Source organism: Eurosta solidaginis, chromosome 3 (genome assembly GCF_040869045.1).
Source record: "Eurosta solidaginis isolate ZX-2024a chromosome 3, ASM4086904v1, whole genome shotgun sequence".
Taxonomy (NCBI): Eukaryota; Metazoa; Arthropoda; class Insecta; order Diptera; family Tephritidae; genus Eurosta; species Eurosta solidaginis.
In genome coordinates, this window is record NC_090321.1 from 177815185 (window position 1) to 177835888 (window position 20704).

A 20704-nucleotide genomic window follows, 5' to 3' on the forward strand; every position below is an offset into this window, starting at 1 on the left:
AGTATCCATTAGTGTTGCTAATATTCGTTACAATATGAATACTAATATGAATATTGTGACGAATATTAGCAACACTAAGGGATACTATCATCTCTAAGTCGATACTAATACGTAAACAAAAAATGTGTATACACATATATACATACAGCAGCGTAGAGATACTCACAAAAGTATGCAATCATCAGCAAAGTAGTTCTCACACATACACATGCATATATCTGAGATACTCAAAAAAGTATGCAATCATCGGTGGAAGTACTACTCACATATGCACGCGCATATGGCTATGCGAAAGGCTATAAACGTGCATCTGTAGTTTATAGCTAGTAAGTTTATAGCTGGTAATAAGTAGTAAATTCTAGAAGACGAAACGCCTACAAGTATGCGAACGAAACAGCAGAGAGTATAAAAGGAGCGAAAGCTGAGTAAGCAGCAATCAGTTTGATTTAAGCACGCTATCAGTTGCGAAGTGTAAGTGAAGTATTTTCAAAGTAGTCTAATAAAAACCATTTTGCATTATTGAATATTGGAGTTATTTATTGAACAGTTTAGCGATACGAACGTTAGTAGAAGGTTGCAAATAAGCGGAGTTTCCCTAAATTCGTTACAATATGAATAACATTGCTAGACGAAATCGTTTGAAGGCGAATCGTTCGATTCACCTATCGTTCGCAATACAGACTGAAGCCCTTGATATAAGTAGCGACTGAAGTACATTTCTATTACAGTTTCCCTATATAGCTCCCTGAAAAACTCAATCCGCCATTTCTGATAGGCACATTTGACATCGCGAGAGCTTTATTTGCCGAATTGATGATCCCAGACTCCTTCTTAATTTTTCTGGCGTTTGAGTTGTTAAGTACGATTTTATAGTATAATGTGCAATACATTGCCGTCTATTGGACTGCAGGCACAAAAAATGTATTTATGTACATTGGTTCAGTAGTGAAACCACAGATCATTACACCTGAAAGGAATTAGAAGATAATTTTCTTACTATCATTAATTTTCTAATGTCAGCCATACATATTTCTATTTGAAAATAATAAAATTAACACTCACAAGACTTTTAGTTTTTCCCCTTTATTTTGAAGTTCATACGGCAACTCCAACCATGAACATGGTTTCTCTTAGACAGAGAGCATGCATACTTTTGCTCTCTCGTAGTAGGCGCCATCAAATCATAGCCACCACTTTCTGCATTTTAACATAACAAAAATATTTGCTTCAACGCTCTGTTTGAGTACTGACTGAGCGTAAAGACAGCAAAAGCGTACTCTCAAACAAACAAACAATGAAAATCTGAACAATAACGGTAATGCGGGGGGTGTTGTGGGCCAATTTCGGTGGCAGTGTTAGCGGCAATGAATAAAAGCGAGTAGTAGAGCGTAAATTGGCTCAGTTTCAGTGGAACTGCCGGCGGTAACGCGTTGAAAGAAAAATAAGAAAAAATACCAAAGAAACTAAAATACTTAAATATAATAAATAATAATTACAAAAAAAAATTAAAAAAAAAAACCAACAAAACCAGATAAATATTGGGTTCGTTTTCACAAGAAAAAAATATAGAATGAGATATTTATGAATTATTAACAAACAAAAAAATAAAAAAATGAACGCAACAGCAGTGATAGCACAATAAAAAAAGGAACAACAAAGCCAAACAAAATTTGAATGTTTATAAATATAGAACTGTGCAAAAATTATAGAAAATTATTTGCTTTACATATGAATATTTTATTTTATATATGTAAATAAAAGTCAAATAAAGACTGGAAGAAAAAATCATTGTCTCGCAGACGAAGTAGCAGCAGCATCGTCGAGAAAGTGGCTGACTTTTTTGCCTTTGCAAAGTTTCTGAAAAGTATTTATAACAAGAAAATTTTGCGAATAAATTAACAAAGTGTGTGTGTGTGTGCTGTGAAACAAAAATGGGTGCGACAGTGAGTTATGATGCCTTTAAAGTAGAATGAACGCATCAACACAAATAAAAAAAAAATAATAGAATAAAAAAATAATAAATAAAAGTAAAAACGAAAAGAAACCCCAATAGAATTTATGGTAGCGAAGCATTAGAGTGAAGTGAAAAGAAAAGGAAAAACTTGTATGTTGTCATTGCTTGTGTTAAAGGAAGTCCCGACGACAAACAAAAGCACAACAAATTAGAATGCAGTGCAACGCGGTGGTGGCGTGCTACGGGAAACCGAACTGAGCTAAACAAAACAGTGTTGATGATCTAAGAGGTGGGCGAAGATATTTATGCTTTTTTGCTTTCACTTTTATTGATGAGCTTAAATTTGCTTGTTTTATGTACTTAGAGTATGAATAAAATATTTTGGATATTTTGGTTAAGTTTTTTGTGCCGGGCCTTTTTCGCTGCTAGCAGCAATGAATATAGGGAAAGTAGTTGATGTAGACAAGTCTTAAGTGAAGAAAGATGAAAACGAGTATTGAAATTTCGGTGAATAAAAGGGAAAGGAAAGTGAAAAGTTTATCTCCTTGGAGTAGAGCTACAGAAACTTTTCGAATGCCCTCTTTTTGAAGATATTATCAATCGTTTCTCATCGTTCGTAAAAAGCGAATACGAAATTATTTCGAATAAATGGTATTATTTTATATGAGTTAGACATTTTTATTTTGATAGGATAGTTGTATGTCCCAAGATGAAAATATATTTAAGCCAAAATATTTTCTTGTTCATAAATAACTTCTTCCAACTGCAGTTTTGGTGTAGAGGTAGTGTCGTGACGTCTTCTATCGAAGATCCTAGGTTCAAGTGGTAGAACGGGTTTATTACTTAATGGATAATTTTGTGGAAGGGTTGCTCACTTCAGTGAGTGCTTTTCTGAATTATGTACTATTGTTTGTGTGAGTGCCGGCGACGCAAAATATAACAGCTTAATTTCTCCTCGAGATCTGTCAACTCTGCCATCCCTTGTAGCTGGAACCTTGACCTCGCAATCGCAGTACATGAACTCAGAACTTGCTTAACTGTTTCCTCTTGCAGCTCGTACTTCCCACATTAGCTGAACTAATCATGTGAAAACGACTTCATAGCTTAAAAGGACATTAAACGGAAATGTGAAGCTTCTCAAGGCCAAAATAATGACATATCAATTTTAAAAATCGGACGTCAAATAACCAAATTACAACGAAAAACATTTTTCGGCTGTATTTCGAAGGATCAAAAAAAATTTAAAAACATGTTTCAGAAATCATCTCACCATAATCTTCAAATTTAGGGGCGGACACTGGAAACTTTTTTTTTCAACCCAGTCTAATACATACATATGTATTCACCTAGTTGTACTTAGCATAAAAAGTAAATTAACTTTGTTCGCATAATAGTGGTTTCTAAAGGCATGTATTAACAAAGGCTAGAAAAGAAATCGATTGAGAAATATAAAGCTCTCCTTTTATGCAAGCCGTAAGCTATCGTCAAGGAATTTAGTGCCAGGTATACTTTTACTAGATAGAAGGCAGTCAAAAAAAATTTTATTCATAACTTAAATGAAATAAATAAAACATAAATTGAAGAAGTAATCACAACCACTGTGAATGGCACAATTCTCTTTTGCAAAAACGAATGCGAAATTCCTGGAGTGACGGGCCCAACAATCGAATCAGATACAAAACTGTAGTAACTTTATCTTTTAATCATCAATACGGAATTATCTCAAACTTCTCACCTCACGTGTGTAGGTTAGGTTAGGTTGAACTGGCCGGTCCATGAGGACCTCACATTGACTGACTGAGTCCGTAGTGTTACCAGAAGTTTGTTTTAACGACCAAATTGAAAAACCCTATCAAAAACCAGGACCTATATTATGAAATAACTCCCTCCTCACGTCTCCCAAAGACTTTAAATGTTTCCAAGTTTCTTAATAATTTGGGAAAATTACATCAGGACGGACAAGGCGACAGTTGTTTCGATTATACCTTGTAAATCTCTTCAAAGCCTTTTTTCCCGGGAGTGGGATTTGAACCCGCATTCCTATGATTGTTGAAGTGTCACAAACGCATTCATCCACGTCATGCCTCAGTTGTTGTAAACTTATCCCATTTGCATTCTTTGCATATTTAGTTTCCTTAGACATTACATTCTTCGTATGTTATCCCTTTTGTTGTTGGCAGGTTTCAAAGAAACTGGTATTTTTGCCTTTGTTCTATTTATAGGACTACAAAGAACTAACCAAAAATATTTTTCAAAAATTATTAAATAAATTATGTTTAAAAATTGCTTCAAATCAATGCGTTCATACATTTAAAACAATTAGGACAATCCCCGCTTAATTCATACAAAGTTGCCAAGTTTCTTCATAACAATAAATTTGAGACAAACGGAATTTCTGTGAAATTATATTCGCTCTATTCGGAGTTTTCTCTGTTTTTTTCGAGTTTTAAGAGTCGATTAGAAAATCTTGCCAATCTTCTTCGCATTGAGGTTATATAGAAACAAATTCTATAGTTCATGTTATTGGGATAAAGAACAATGACTAGTAAATTTCGTACTATTTTGAAAAAATATTTAAAAAAATGTTCAAAACAGACTTTTGCTTTCTTCCAATTTTGAACCACCAATAAATTTGAAATAAGCCCTCATAATGCTGTGTCTGATAAAAATATCGAGAAATATCTATATTTTTATGCCGAGGACAGATTAGGCTAAGAATATGAAGGTATAAAACTTATGAAAATTTGTTACTTCATATGGAAAAACGTTAAAGTTGTTTAAGTGTAGCGAGTTTTAAAGTTTTTACGGTATATGAAAACAAATATGGTTTCAAATTTTCAACTTAATATTTTTATTTTCTGAATTTTACCTAATAAAGGACCAATTAAGTGCTATATTAAAACAAAGAATATGAAGTCTACATGAATGATAGCGAAAGGAGCCGAATAAGGTTCATATAAGAGTCAAATATGAACCGTTTAAGAGTTTGTTAGGAGTCATATAAGACTCATAGTTGGTCTCATAAATGGCGTCTACAGCGCTACTTGGGCCCGGTCTCGCCGGCCATGCAGCACAGCAACCAACCAACCGTATTTGCCCAACATGAAATGAAGGGAAATGTCTTCATTTTAGTGGGGGCTCAAAAGGAGGCAAATGACTCATATTAAATATACGTTTGTGACAAATTTTTGGCTTCGATGGTTTGAGTGGGAGAACAATACCGAATAGGTGTATGGTAATATCTTTAAATAAAAAAAAGGTGCAATAACCTCCGAAGAAATTTAAGGCCGAGGTTCTCTTCCTATTTCCGCTGTGCTCGTCTTATTTTTTCTACAAATTTCATGTTCTGCAGAAATATAGTAAAACCAAAAAAATTTTGGGAGCAGTCTGTACAACTAGAACTAATAAACACCCTGCTGAAAGATTACTAATTGCCAAAAAAAAAAGTTATGGAATAGCTGACTTCTTTACGGGATTACGAAATGTAACTCACATCTAATTAGCTATAAAAAGTTAGCTTTGAACTAATGAGAAGGTCAAGCAGCGTTACCAGGGCAAACACTGTAACTGAGAAATAAAAGCAAACAAGCTGAAATAATTTAAGTAAAAAAACATTAACTGAACTGTAAACTTAAGAAAATGTTGAGGAAATTTTTTTAGGCTGTTATGCTGCGTATAACAGTTGGGAAAAGCCTAACATATATTTGGAAAAAAATTTGATCATTAATTAGTCTAACTTTTCTTGGACATTTCATTATAAAAGTAGTAAGCTTTTTTCAAAGAAAATAAACAAATAGTGTACATGGCGTTCTTGAGAATCAACTTGAACGTAACTAGCTCATAGTTAACTTCTCTACTTTTTATACTCAGTTGAGCAGAGCTCACAGAGTATATTAACTTTGATTGGATAACGGTTGGTTGTACAGGTAGAAAGGAATTGAGATAGATATAGACTTCCATATATCAAAATCATCAGTATCGAAAAAAAATTCGATTGAGCCATGTCCGTCCGTCCATCTGTCCGTTAACACGATAACTTGAGTAAATTTTGAGGTATCTTGGTGAAATTTGGTATGTAGGTTCCTGGGCACTCATCTCAGATCGCTATTTAAAATGAACGATATCGGACAATAAACGATAAAGACAATAATTTCGAAAAATCGAAAAAGTGCGATAATTCCTTACCAAATACGGATAAAGCGATGAAACTTGGTAGGTGAGTTGAACTTATGACGCAGAATAGAAAACTAGTACAATTTTGGACAATGGGCGTGGCACCGCCCACTTTTAAAAGAAGGTAATTTAGAAGTTTTGCAAGCTGTAATTTGGCAGTCGGTTACGATATCATGATGAAATTTGGCAGGAACGTTACACTTATTACTATATGCCTGTTTAATAAAAATTAGCAAAATCGGAGAACGACCACGCCCACTTTTTAAAATTTTTTTTTTTTAAATTCAAATTTTAAAAGAAAAGTTAATATCTTTACAGTATATAAGTAAATTAAGTCAACATTCAACTCCAGTAATGATATGGTGCAACAAAATACAAAAATAAAATAAAATTTCAAAATGGGCGTGGCTCCGCCCTTTTTCATTTAATTTGTCTAGGCCACTTTTAATGCCATAACTCGAACAAAAATTTACCAATCCTTGTGAAATTTGGTAGAGGCTTAGATTCTAGGACGATAACTGTTTTCTGTAAAAAAGGGCGAAATCGGTTGAAGCCACGCCCAGTTTTTATACACAGTCGACCGTCTGTCCTTCCGCTCGGCTGTTAACACGATAACTTGAGCAAAAATCGATATATCTTTACTAAACTCAGTTGACGTACTTATCTGAACTCACTTTGTATTGGTGTAAAAAATGGCCGAAATCCGACTATGACCACGCCCACTTTTTCGATATCGAAAATTACGAAAAATGAAAAAAAAATGCCATAATTATATACCAAATACGAAAAAAGGGATGAAACATGGTAATTGTATTGGTCTATTGACGCAAAATATAACTTTAGAAAAAAACTTGGTAAAATGGGTGTGACACCTACCATATTAAGTAGAAAATGAAAAATTTTTGCAGGACGAAATCAAAAGCCCTTGGAATCTTGGAAGGAATACTGTTCGTAGTATTACATATATAAATAAATTAGCGGTACCCGACAGATGATGTTCTGGATCACCCTGGTCCCCATTTTGGTCGATATCTCGAAAACGCTTTCACATATACAACTAAGGCCCACTCCGTTTTAAAACACTTATTAACACCTTTCATTTGATACCCATATAGTACAAACAAATTCTAGAGTCACCCCTGGTCCACCTTTATGGCGATATCTCGAAAAGGCGTCCACATATAGAACTAAGGTCCACGCCCTCTTAAAATACTCATTAACACCTTTCATTTGATACTCATATCGTACAAACAAATTCTAGAGTCACCCCTGATCCATCTTTATGGCGATATCTCGAAACGGCGTCCATCTATAGAACTTAGGCCGACGCCCTTTTAAAATACTCATTAATACCTTTCATTTGATACACATGTCATACAAACACATTCCAGGGTTACCCTAGGTTCTTTTTACAACATGGTGATTTTCCTTTACTTTGTCTCCACAGCTCTTAACTGAGTATGTAATGTTCGGTTACACCCGAACTTAGCCTTCCTTACTTGTTTTCTATTACTTTAACAATACGAAATCTCATAATAATTGCAAAAAGAGAACGCAACGCTCTTCATAACAGTTACGCCTTGGATATATAAAATTGAATAAAAATAACAAAAAATCACACTTGCAGTTAATATACCTATGTTAAAGTTCTCATTTGAACAAAAAATATTAATATACTTTTTCCTAGAATATTGATTAAAATAGCCAAGAGCTTTTAGATGATTGCGTTAAAGCTGGTTTGACTCTGCGTATACGTAACCATGGCACATTGAGCAATTCCCTAACGAAGAAGCCACAAATATTTGTTTTATTTTATATGCAAACATTTGCGCATAACTTTTCTTGTGTATTTTGAAATGATTGATTAGAGAAAGAAAATAAATTAAAGCAAAAGCGAATAAAAAAACAACAAAACTGTCCAAGAGTCGTAGAAGATATGTTTTTGTGAAAATAAGCATGCAATGTAGTTGATAACACAAAACAGCAAGAAAAGTTTTCTAAAATTCTATGATTACAAACAATTTAAACCGAGCTTAAACTCAGAAAAGAGTTTTTCTGTTTTTTTTTTTTTTTTGGTCTAGTTCTATCATCTACAAGCTTAGTCCGATTTTGCTGCATAAAGAAAGCATGAACGCAACAAAACATACGTAAAAATTTTTAAAAGTTTTTGACAAATAAGTCTAAATTTAGCCTTAAATATGTTGCCATATGCTAAAAATGATACTTACAATGACTTATCTGTCAAAAAACCATTATGCTGATTTATGCTCAAACGCGAAAATATAAATCTGAATAGGAACAGGCAATAGAAACCTGCACACAAATCTGGGTATGTAGACTAAGCTAATTTTAAAAAGGTCTTTATATTCAGCGTGCTTTGCACACAGAGTATATTAATTTTGATTGGATAACGATTGGTTGTAAAAAAAAAATTGATTGAGCCATGCCCGTCCGTCCGGCCGTCCGTCTGCCCCTTAACACGATAACTTGACTAAATTTTGAGGTATCTTGATGAAATTTGGTGTACAGGTTCCTGGGCACTCATCTCAGATCGCTATTTAAAATGAACGATATAGGACTATAACCACGACCACTTTTTTGATATCGAAAATTTCGAAAAACCGAAAAAGTGCGATAATTCATTACCAAAGGCGGATAAAGCGATGAAACTTGGTACGTGGGTTGACCTTATGACGCAGAATAGGAAATTAGTAAAATTTTGGACAATGGCCGTAGTACCGCCCACTTTCAAAAGAAGGTAATTTAAAAAAATTTGCAAGCTGTAATTTGGCAGGAACGTTGCTCCTATTACTATATGAACAACACGCCCATTTAAAGAAAAATCGTTTAAGTCAAATTTTAACAAAAAATTGAATATCTTTAAGGCATTTAAGTAAAAAAAAAAAAATTCAAAATGGGCGTGGCTCCGCCCTTTTTAATTTAATTTGTTTAGAATACTTTTCATGCCATAAGTCGAACACAAATTTACCAGTCCTTTTGAAATTTGGTAGGGACATAGATTCTATGACGGTAACAGTTTTCTGTGTTATACACAGTTGACCGTCTCTCCTTCCGCTCGTGGTCCTTTCAGCGGAGTGGGGGCCGCCCTGTTCCTTGCTTCTATAGGCAGGTTCTGAAAAAAACTTTCTTAGCCGAAGCGTCATCTTTTATTTGCATTACATGGCCTAGCCAGCGCAGTTTCTGAGTTTTAATTCGTTGGACTATGCTGATTTCTTCAAAAAGTTCGTACAGCTCATCATTAAATCTTCTTCGGTACTTGCCATAGCCAACGCGCAGAGGTCCATAAATCTTTCGAAGAACTTACCTCACGAACACTCCCAGAGCCGCTTCATCTGACGTTATCGTGGTCTATGCTTTTGCACCATATAGCAAGTTGGGTACGATAAGTGACTTGTAGAGCATGATTTTCGTTTGCCGAGAGAGGACTTTACTTTTCAATTGCCTACCTAGTCCAAATCCATTTCGCTGGATTTCAGAGCTGATGTTGGTGCTTGGGTTGATGCTGATTCCCGAACAAACGAAGTCTTTTACTATTTTGAAATTATGGCAGCCAATGTTAGCGTGGTCATTACATGAGAGTGATATTTCCGGTAATATGTATCCCAGAGAAGAAAAGTTGAAATGAGTAAGTTGAGAGTTGAAAAGTTTTATTAAAAATCAAGAATCATAACCGTTTCACCTGTTCGGACGGGTGCCGCTGCTTACGTGTAACATTTTTAACACACTTATGTATATTGGATTCACGTGCATGTTTTTACGTATTTGTTTTTAATCAAATAATTTGAATAAATAAATAAAATATTACGCATACGCAACGGTAGCCGTCTTTTAATGTGGTACGGCTATGCTTGGGTTTAATTTGTTGATTTTTAATTAAACAACGTGCTTTTATTTTATATTTGATATGTAAGAATTACATATATACAAATATACAAGTAAAACTCATAGAAACGCGATAAACAAACTCCCACATATTTGAGAATTTTCCACTTATAATGACTTGTAAACATAATTAAATGCCAAATTAATGCAAACAGCATAATTATAACAAAAAATAAGAAAATATTTGCTATGCCATGAGTTGCTTTTGTGTTGCTGTTGTGGCAAGCGATTAGGCTGACTCACACTGTCTAGCAGAAATAACTTAGACGATAACAACAATGCTAATGCTGGAGGACTCCCAGTTAATAAGAAGGCCTGCTAAAGTATGAATGAACAGGTAAACAAATGCGTTGACACATGTCATAGTTAAGACATTTTTGGAATTATTTTGTTTTGTGCTTTATACGAATACGAAAATATTGAGAAAAAAAAAAAAAAACATGTAAGGAAGGCTAAGTTCGGGTGTACATACTCAGCTGAGAGCTTTGGAGACAAAGAGTATTTTTAAAGGGAATGGACCATAGCTCTATAGGTGGACGCCTCTTCGAGATATCGCCATACATGTGGACCAGGGGAGACTCTAGAATGTGTTTGTACGATATGGGTATCAAATTAAAGGTATTAATGAGGGTTTTATAAGGGAGTGGCCCTTAGTTGTATATGCGAAGACATTTCGAGATATCGACTAAAATGTGGACCAGGGTGACCCAGAACATCATCTGTCGGGTACCGATAATTTATTTATATATGTAATACCACGAACAGTATTCCTGCCAAGATTCCAAGGGCTTTTGATTACGCCCTGCAAAACTTTCATTTTCTTCTACTTAATATGGTAGGAGTCACACCCATTTTACAAAGTTTTTTCTAACGTTATATTTTGCGTCAATACACCAATCCAATTACCATGTTTCATCTCTTTTTTCATATTTGGTATAGAATTATGGAATTTTTTTCATTTTTCGTAATTTTCGATATCGGAAAAGTGGGCGTGGTCATAGTCGGATTTCGGTCATTTTTTATACCAAGATAAAGTGAGTTCAGGTAAGTACGTGAACTAGGTTTAGTAAAGATATATCGATTTTTCTCAAGTTATCTTGTTAACGGCCGAGCGGAAGGACAGAAAGTTGACTGTGTATAAAAACTGGGTGTGGCTTCAACCGAGTTCGTCCATTTTCACAAAAAGCAGTTACCGTCATAAGGTCTATGCCCCTACCAAATTTCACAAGGATTGGTTAATTTTTGTTCGACTTATGGCATAAAAAGTATTCTAGACCAATTAAACGAAAAAGGGCGGAGCCACGCTAATTTTGAAATTTTCTTTTATTTTTGTATTTTTTTGTGCCATATCATTACTGGAGTTGAGTGTTGGCATAATTTACTTATATACTGTAAAGATATTAAATTTTTTGTTAAAATTTGACTTAAAAAAAGTGGGCGTGTTCGTCATCCGATTTTGCTAATTTTTATTTAGCACATATATAGTAATAGTAGTAACGTTCCTGCCAAATTTCATCATGATATCTTCAACGACTGCCAAATTACAGCTTGCAAAACTTTTAAAATACCTTCTTCTAAAAGTGCGCGGTGCCACGCCCATTGTCCAAAATTTTACTAATTTTCTATTTTGGGTCATATGGTCAATGCATGTACCAAGTTTCAGCGCCCAGGAACCTACATACCAAATTTCATCAAGATACCTAAAAATTTACTCAAGTTATCGTGTTTACAGACGGACTGACGGACAGACATGGCTAAATTATTTTTTTTTTCGCCCAGATCATTTTGATACATAGAAGTCTATATCTATCTCGATTAGTTTATGCCGTTGCTGATTGCCGTTATGCGAACAAAGTTAATATACTCTGTGAGCTCTGCTCAGCTGAGTATAAAAACGAACGACGAGCAAAATGCGTATGGAATAGAAAAAGTGCTAATAACTGGCTTAACGGGAAAACACATTTTTAAACAAGGAGAATGAGAGAAATTAACCGCTCCCGTGTATTGAATTTGCATGAATTTATTGTATTAAACTTACGCTTAATCTTTAAAAACTGCCTTATCTAAACAGACTTAGTCGCGATGGCTTTAGACTAGCATTGAGAGTCTCTTACATATGGAGTCCTTAAAACTGGTTACGAGTTGGATTTTTTTCGAAATAATAAAAGAGGTTTTGAGTGAATGAGTGAATGAGCGAGATAGTATGGTTGGAAGACTATTGCATAGAAACTAGAAATCCGATATTTCTAAGAACTGTGAAACAAATATTCAGGCGCGCTAAAATGTACGCGGATGACAAATAATTTCAATATGTTATACAGTTTTTGGGTTTAGAAAGAAATATTCATATTATGACCCAAACACATGTTCTCAAAATAAGGACTTCAAAATATGCCTTAATCTCTTAACAACTCACAAGACTTTAGAAATTTTCGAAAAGTTTCAGAATTTCTTGTCAAAATTTAGACCTTGAGAGGACCAAAATCTGGTTTAACAATATGCGTATCAAGCTTAAGGCGCTAAAGCGCTCGTCAGGAGTGGTGTCTTACATCAGAAGATCACTTGCTGTGTACTTAAACTTAATAAGTCGATATTCTTTGAAAATATTTATTTAGTACATACACTCACTATATACACCCATCGTATGTGCCTGCTCAGATTTAAGTGGGAGTCTACATGTAAGTGGGGCATTCCATAGAAAATCGTGAATTTTCTTAATGCTCCAGAATGAAGTGCAATGAAGAAAAATAGAAAAAAGCAATATTTCATACACGCGTACACGGCAGATGTTTTGATGCCCTAAAATTGGCTTTACTAAATTTGAGAAGTGTTTCCCCCTTCCCCTATCACTCACAGCTGTAGTCTCGTCTACTTTTTCCCATTTTTCCTTCTTGTTCATTCCTGTATGGTATTCCCCTTATCTCTATTGCCATCTCGCGCCTTGCATCTATTTTTATACTGAGCAGAGCTCACATAGTACATTAATTTTGTTCGTATAGCGGAATCCCGTATCGGAATAAACAAAACTAGACTTCTATATATCAAAATGATCTGGGCGAAAAAAGAAATTAATTTAGCCATGTCCGTCTGTCCGTCCATCTGTGCGTAAACACGATAACTTGATTAAATTTTGAGGCATCTTAATGAAATTTGGTATGTAAATTCCTGGGCGCTCATCTCAGATCGCTATTTAAAATGAACAAAATCAGACTATAACCACGTCCACTTCTTCGATATCGAAAATTTCGAAAAACCGAAAAAGTACGATAATTCATTACCAAAGACGGATAAAGCGATGAAACTTGGTAGGTGGGTTGACCTTATGACGCAGAATATAAAATTAGTAAAATTTTGGAAAATGGGCTTGGCACCTCCCACTTTTACAAGAAGGTAATTTAAAAGTTTTGCAAGCTGCATGGCAGCTGACTATGTAATGTACGGTTACACCAGAACTTATCCTTTCTTACTTGTTTTATTTAACCCTTGACCTCAATTTGCAGATATATGGAATCTCTACACAAAATATTGGATCCTTGCTTCAAATAATTGCGGAGAATGAAATGTTTCCTAATAGGGGGCTTGACATCGCCCACCTTTCCAAAATTCTATACAGTAAAACATATAAAGGGCACATACTTATATATGAATAGTTTGAGTCAAACATACCCCGTTTTTATGTTGTCAGTGGGCCCGCTCACTTTTGCAAAGTATTATACAGCCAGAAGAATTGCGGGTGGCCACGAGAACCTATCGTGAATATTTCGACAAGACCGGTTGGGTATTTTGGACGCTTGTAAGAAAAGCACACACACACATCAAATAAGATTTATAAGATTTTAAAAAAAGTATTAAAATAAATCAAGTAGGGACGGGACTGTATTCCTCATAGCTTTCATGAATGCAGCTAAAATATAACCAACATTATATTAAATTCAGAATCACATAAAATAGCTATAATGATGAACCTCTTTTCTGAAATAAGCAGACAACTAAAAGATAACGAAATTTTTCTTATTGGAAAAAACTGCTGCATGTGAGATATATGTTATAAAGGTCAGATCCGACAAATGTCTAATCTGACATAAAGTAAACCTCCGTAAATACATTGCACAATGATATCCCAAAAATTGAGGAAGGGTATGGCTAAATCAACCCAGCTTGTCATAATTACCATATCTTCCCTTTCCGGCTGAACTGGCTGGTCCGTCACATAGACCGAATGAGCCCATAGTGCTGGTTGAGCAAAATTTTGGCTCAACGAACAAGCTGAAAACCCCTATCAGAAACCAGACCTATGTTGTAAATAACTCCATTCTCTAAGCAATAACTAAAAGCTTTCTAGGCCCCATATTCCACTACGAATAGCTGGATCCTTAGACTTGTATGTACACAATGTGCTCGATCATTTCGTTTTTTAGCCCGCACTTGCAACATCAGCAGGACTAAATTAAAAAGCATGTGACGTTAGAAGGCAGTGTACAGTCAGAATAACCATTATCAGACTGCAGTTTCCTCTTTTTAATAATAAATCTTACTTTGTTATTCTAGGGTTGTATGACCTGCACAAGACCTTCGACATTTTTTAGCCACGTCTTTCCTGCTTCTTCGATCATGTGTAGCTCTCGCCTTCTTTCTAAAAATTAACGCGTTTGCAATTTATGCTATGGATCTGCGCAGTGTACCCTCAGACCTTACTCCTAATTTAAGACTATACAAGTCTCTTCCCCTATAAGGACTGACAATTTCATTTCTGAATAATAAATTCCTGAAGTAATTCATAATGTTAAATTCAACGAATTTGCTAAACAACTATACAAGCACACAGGAGTAAAATTAACCCCAGAATAAATTTATCCAAATGCGAGATGAGAAAATCAAAATTTAAAAATTGAGTTTCGTACGTCTCCCATACAAACGCGCGTGTCCCGTGTAAACAATTTAATTTTTGCACAATATATATTTATATATATATTTTTTTGGAATAATTATATTTTAATCTTTTTGTTATTTTTGTTAGAGAGTAAAGTTTATTGAGTAATGAATAAAATATATTCAATTTATAATTGAGAAACATACGCAAAATACAATGTAATACTGATAATATATAACAAAGTGTTTGTTACAAAGTATATCATAATTCGTACTCTAACACACCCACTCGAATTATAATATTTCTAAACCCATATTTTTGCAATGATAAATATGCTTTTCTTTGAATAGAGCTTTTGTCAGAATATCTGCATTGCTTCCAGCCAAAACTCTTTCTCAGGACATGTTAAAGTTTCTTCAGTTGTCAATGGATCATCGTCCCCACCATAAGTACCAACTAAACAGACAGAGTCCTGCTTTTGTCTCAATCTGTCTGAACGTCGAAGTTGAACTTCCTTATTTGGACTAAATATTTCTGTCTGGTTTCTTAACTGCTCATCCACCATTTCATTATCGTTCTCCTCGACGTTGAGGTGAGCTCATCCCCCACTTCATTATCATCACCGAAGGCAGATGAAAAAGATTCTTCAGCATAAGGTTGTTCACAATTCATTTCGGTTTCAAATGTTCCTTCAGAAAACTCCCCTCGATTCGATTTTTTATCGACGACAATATTTTCCATAGGAATTCGAATCTTGAGTTCGACTCCCGTCACTGTGATGAAAAGTTTGTTCTTCAAAAATTACATCTCGGGTGACATCAACTTTCTTTGTAATTGAATTCAAACTCGATAGCCTTTAGAGTCTTATGCATAGCCAATAAAAGTTTGCTCTTCTGACTTATAATCCCACTTCTGGCGTTTCTGTTTGGGAATTTGAACAAGAGCAAGACAGCCGAAAACTTTCAAATTTGATAATTCAGGTTTCTTACCTTGTGTAATGTGACAAATTGATAAAAGAGTGTTTAGACTTTGGAAGTCTGATCAGTAATCATTTTATTAAAGAAATTCATTACTATTTTTACAGAAGTTCTTAACATATGCATATATACATACTTACATTAATATTTACATACTAAAGGTGCATGACTCAATAGTGAGGAATGCTTTTCAGCAAATTATTGACCTACATATTGTCAATATGATTCCCGCTTGAGCAGTTTGGTATGACGCATAAATGCATTACGTGACTTTGTGAAAGCGAATGAACTTATGGTAGTTACCTGGGTCAGTGAACGAGCGTTTGTAATGTTAAGCGTGTTTGAAATGGGGTGAATTCCACGCGATACTACACTTGCCATAATTCTTCCGGGAGGAAATCTATTAACCAATACGCAGCAGTATTGACAGCCTCAGCCCAAAATTGCTTCTGTAAATTCCCTTGTGCCAACAAAGATTGAGCCTTCTCCACCAGCGTCCGATTCATGCGCTCTGCAACCCCATTTTCTAAGGGTTTTATGCAACGGTAGTTTGATGTTGAATATCTGCTCTCATTAATTCTGCGCTCAATTCGTTGTTCAAATACTCCTTACCATTATCAATTCTGATAATTTTAATTCTGCACCCTGTTTGGTTTTCAGTTAACATCTTGAATTCCTTGAAAACTTGTGTCACATATGATTTGGATTTGATGAACCTAACGAAAACCTTCCTCGAAAAATCATCAATAAGTGTCATAAAATATTTGCTTCCACTGAATGATGCTATTTCCATTGAACCAAATAAATCGCTATGTACCAATGCTAACTTTTCCTTTGTCCGATGACTTTCTTTCGGAAAATAACTTCTTCGCTGCTTAGCCTTCGCACACGGAATACACACACCAAGAGTTTTTTCTGATGTGAAATCAAGGCCATGTACCATGCCGTTTCTTAATAAACCGATTGCGTTCGAATTTAGATGTCCAAGGGGCTTATGCCATAATTCGTACGAGGCCGTAGCTTTTGCTGTCATTGCGTTATTCATGCGCCATGTTGTACATTGAAGCTTATACATACCATTTAACTTTTCAGTTACGCCTACAACTTTTCCTTTTTATTCAAAATTGTACAGCCATTATCATCAAAAACCACTTTGTTTCCCTTAAAAACCATCTCACTGACTGAAAGTGGATTAGTTGCAAGTTCTGGAACATGTAGAACTTTTCCGATATCAACAAACGCTTCGAAACCCTTGCTTGACGTGTTAAGCCGCATACTTCCTTGGCCAGAAGCTTTAGTCGTTTTGTTATTTGCCAGCTTTATTTCCTCTTTGCAAATATCGGTTGTATAATTATTTAACCAATCAGATCGTCTAGTCATATGAGCAGAAGCACCACTATCAATGTACCAGCTATTCTTCTCAGAAAACCAGAAATAAAAGCGGAATGGTCATTCATATTTTCCTTTTCCTCACCGATATTTTTTGATTTTTCTTTACGGCAATTCTTTGCAATATGTCCATTTCCATTGCAGTTGTAGCATCTTACCTTCTTAGATTTTTGAGTTTTGGTGAAAAATGCTGACGCACCATCCGTTGCACGAACATCTTGCAGAAGCTTTGTCTTTACAAAGTCTCCAATTATCGCTATTTCACAGCTTTGCAATCCCAAAATCATCGGTCTATATTCGTCAGGTAGTCCAGCAAGAAGCAATGAGCCCACCCATTCTTCAGAAACTTTAAATTGGTAGTGTTCAGCTTATTCGCCGTTAAAACAATCCCATTCACATATTCAGCAATATTGCTGCAGTCGACTAATTTAAAACTTGTAAGCTGCGCTAGTAAGCTGCATCTCCTGGAAATGCCGTTGTCTTCAAATATTGATTGTAGCTTGCACCAAGTTTCATTCGCCGTTTTCGTATTCTTAATGTGCACAAAATTGTCTCCACCAAGAGCAATTGTCTCCACGCTCGCCTTGCGTTCAGTTTCGGAGAGTTCCTCAAAATTCTTACGGACGCCAACGATTTCCCAAAGCTCGTCCATCTATAAAATGGTGCGCATTGCAAACGCCCATTGCACACAATTATCGCGTCCTCTCAGTTTTTCAATGTGAGGCCAATTGCCGGAGCTCGCCATTTTAAAGAATCAAAAACCGAAAAAGAAAATGCAGCAAAACTCCATTCAGCAGGCCCATAACCTGTTAGAAAGTAAAGTTTATTGAGTAATGAATAAAATATGTTCAATTTATAATTGAGAAACATACGCAAAATACAATGTAATACTGATAATATATAACAAAGTGTTTGTTACAAAGTATATCATAATTCGTACTCTAACAATTTTGAAAAACCTTTATTTATATAAGTGATGGCAAAAGTATTTTTTTAACAGTATAAGAATTTGGTGAATTCTCGCTGTCCCACAAAAACGTTGCATTATATTGGAGCTTTCACATAAATCTGCAAATAATTCAAAAGCAAGTATTTATTTTGTTGGAATATTAAACTCCAATTTAATGCATAAAACACTTTGCCTTATAAAGTTATGGCTCGTTTTTAGTTAAGAACCAAAACAGTTAAAGTGTGCACGAAATGTCCCGTTTCAACCGTGGAATGCTCCATATATGCTACTCGTAAAATGTTCCTACAAGATTTTAGGGCTGTCGTCGTATATATTAGCCACATATACATAGATATACAAAATATATATTCATAAATACAATATTGTTTACATAAGTAGGAATGGGTATTCAGCATTATTATACCTTTCATGAAAATGAAATGGTATATTAATTACGTCACGAAACCCAAAATTGTAATTCCTTAAAGGAAAATAGATAGACCCACCATTAAGTATACCGAAATAATCAGGATGAAGAGCTGAGTTGATTTAGCCATGTCCGTCTGTTCGTCTGTCCGTCTGTCTGTTTGTATGCAAACTAGTCCCTCAATTTTTGAGATATCTTGATAAAATTTGGTGAGCGGGTGTATTTGGGTGTCCGATTAGACATTTTGTCGGAACCGGCCGGATCGGACTACTATAGCATATATCCTCCATACAACCGATTTTTCAGAAAAAGAGGATTTTTATAATATCTTACTCAATTTAACATATTGAAGCTTCAAACTTCACCATATACTTTCGTATATTCCACATTTTGTTGCCTGAAAAAATTGATGAGGTCGGTCGTATATATAGTATATATCCCCCACAACCGATTGTTCAGATAAGAAACTTTTCGTAATTACTGCCCTATTTTAAGAGCTAGAGGCTTCAACTTTCACCGAATGCTTACGTATATGGCATATACATATTTGTCTGAAAAAATCATAGAGGTCGGTTGTATATATAGTATATATCTCATACATCGGTTGTATATATAGTATATATCTCATACAACCGATTGTTCAGATAAGAAACTTTTCGCAATTTCTACCCAATTTTAATAGCTATAAGCTTCAAATTCCACCGATTGTTTACATATATACTATATATTGTTGTGTCAAAAAATCATAGAGATCGGTGATATATATAATATATACATATATGATGGTATATATAATATATATATATTTTTTTTTGCGATTTCGGCCCCATTTTAACAGCTAGAAGCTTCAAATTTCACAAAATGCTTACATGTATAGCATATATTGTTGTCTGAAAAAATTATAGAGATCGGTGGTACATATATTATATACCCCATATAAACTGTATTTTTTTTGCACCTTTTTTACGGCTTTAAGCTTCAAAAGTCATAAAATTTCATCAAATAGTTACGTTTACGTCATATATTTTTGAAATACGTGATTCGTAGTCATAGTTTTTACACGCAGACCACAAAAAACCTGAAAATTTGCATCCTCACACAAAGTACCTACCTATTTTTTATTTTATATTTATCTTAAAAATCGTTTAGGTATGTAGATTTTTTCACTATGTATTTCTTATCTTATACATCCGATTATTCGGAGATTACGAACGGGATAAGATTATTGTTCAGCCCCATTCATGAAAGGTATGAAGTCTTCGGCACAGCCGAAGACTGTCCCGTCCTTACTTGTTTTTATAATAATTACTGTCTGCTCTCAAAGCAGCCGCTCAGTTGCCAGTTGGTTATATTTATACTCAGCTGAGCAGAGCTCACAGAGTATATTAACTTTGTTTGCATAATGGTAATCCGTAACGGCATAAACCAATCGAGATAGATATAGACTTCTATATATCAAAATGATCTGGGTGAAAAAAGAAATTCATTTAGCCATGTCCGTCGGTCTGTCCGTCGGTCTGTCCGTCCGCCTGTAAACACGATAACTTGAGTAACTTTTGAGGTATCTTGATGAAATTTTGTATGTAGATTCCTGGGCGCTCATCTCATATCGCCTTTTAAAATGAACGAAATCGGGCTACAACCACGCCCACTTTTTCGATATCGAAAATTTCGAAAAACCGAAAAAGTGCGATAATTCAATACCAAAGACGGACAAAGCGATGAAACTTGGTAGGTGCGTTGACCTTATGACGCAAAATAGAAAATTAGAAAAGTTTTGGAAAATGGGCGTGGCACCGCCCACTTTTAAAAGAAGGTAATTTAAAAGTTTTGCAAGCTGTAATTTGGCAGACGTTGAAGACACCATGATGAAATTTGGTATGCACGTTACCCCTATTACTATATATGTGCTAAATAAAAATTAGCGAAATCGGATGACAACCACGCCCACTTTAAAAAAAAAATTTGTTTAAGTCAAATTTTAACACAAGATTTAATATCTTTACAGTATAAAAGTAAATTATGTCAACATTCGAATCCAGTGATGATATGGTGCAACAAA

General features: G+C 34.9%; 1 protein-coding gene across 4 annotated transcripts in view; it reads left to right on the plus strand.

Annotated features, from left to right (window-relative positions):
• The first annotated feature begins 1380 nt into the window (after nucleotides 1-1380).
• The window catches only part of Dgk (diacyl glycerol kinase 1), a 494377-nt gene continuing 475053 nt past the window's right edge, over nucleotides 1381-20704 (plus strand). For 2 of the 4 annotated variants that reach the window (XM_067774056.1, XM_067774055.1), the window contains exon 1: nucleotides 1384-2243. The gene's annotated coding sequence lies outside the window, so the exon portion shown is untranslated. Of the gene's footprint in view, nucleotides 2244-20704 lie in introns of all 4 variants that reach the window. The other 2 variants (XM_067774053.1, XM_067774054.1) reach the window with 2 other exon arrangements.